The following is a 1,179-nucleotide window of genomic DNA, read 5'->3' on the forward strand; positions in this document are numbered from 1 at the left end:
ATCTAAGGCTAGCTAACCCTGCCTCCTTGACTGAGCTGTATACCATAAACACTACTCCTTGTCTATTTGAGCACAGTAACCCTGCCTGTCCATTCAACTCTATGTAATAAACACGCTAACCGCCATTGGTGCTGAGGTCTCTCCAGCAGAGATCCCGGATCACCCGATCCCAGCTTCCTGTGTGTCACTGCCTTAGGGAGGACCATACCCTTGAGCCATGTTGGATACAGATGCACTCTACCATTTATATAATTAAATTATTTAAACTTGTTTGTTTGTTTATTTGTTTAATGAGATGGAGTCTCTCTATATAGTCCAGAAACGTGTTATGAAGATCAGGCTGGTCTAGAACTCACAGAAATCTGCCTACCTATTCCTCGAGTGCTGGGTTTAAAGGCATGCACCACTACACCCAGACCGGATTGTTTCTTTTTGAGACAAGGTCTTTTGCTGTGCAGCTCAGGCTGGCCTGAAGCTTACTATGCATCTTCGGTTGGCTTTGAACTCCAGCTGGTTCTGCCTTGGCTTCGTAGATGCTTCAAGCAGAGGCCTGAGCCACCACACCTAACTAGAAACAAGATTTTTAAGATTGAGGAGTGCTCACTTCGGCAGCACATATACTAAAATTGGAATGATACGGAGAAGATTTGCATGGCCCCTGCGCAAGAAAAGATTGAGGAATGACATCAACTTTACCATTGTTATAACTTACTGCCTGTAGACAGTTTCCAATCTGCAGTACAGCCAAGGAGCCACAGATTCTGTATGGGCCCCACCTGGGTCCCAAGAGGGAGGCTGAGACACTTGATGTTTACAGAGCAAAGTGTAGGCAGAAGAGAAGGAGAAGGGGGAAACAGAAACTTGGGAGGAAGGAAAAGGGAGGGAGAAATAGATGGAGGTGAGAAAGAAAAGGGGGAGAAGGAGAAAGAGAGAAAGGAAAGATGAATGGGTGGATGGATGGATGAATAGATAGACAGACATGGATAGATGATAGATAGATAGATAGATAGATAGATAGATAGATAGATAGATAGATAGATAGATGAAAAAAAGAGGCGACGGGGTGAAGAGAAGAGAGCAAGAAAGTAGAGAAGGGAACAGGAACCAGAAGAGGAAGGGGACAAGGAAGAGAGAAGAGGAGAAGGAAGAGACTAGAGAAGAGAGAAGTTAGCCTCGTAG

At 44.8% G+C, this 1,179-nt stretch overlaps 1 non-coding gene across 1 annotated transcript; it reads left to right on the forward strand.

Annotated features, from left to right (window-relative positions):
* The first annotated feature begins 596 nt into the window (after positions 1-596).
* LOC143438275 (U6 spliceosomal RNA) lies at positions 597-705 on the forward strand. The gene has a single exon (XR_013107220.1). It is a non-coding gene; the product is annotated as a U6 spliceosomal RNA (small nuclear RNA).
* The last annotated feature ends 474 nt before the right edge of the window (positions 706-1,179 follow it).

This window comes from Arvicanthis niloticus, chromosome 24 (assembly GCF_011762505.2).
Source record: "Arvicanthis niloticus isolate mArvNil1 chromosome 24, mArvNil1.pat.X, whole genome shotgun sequence".
Classification (NCBI taxonomy): Eukaryota; Metazoa; Chordata; class Mammalia; order Rodentia; family Muridae; genus Arvicanthis; species Arvicanthis niloticus.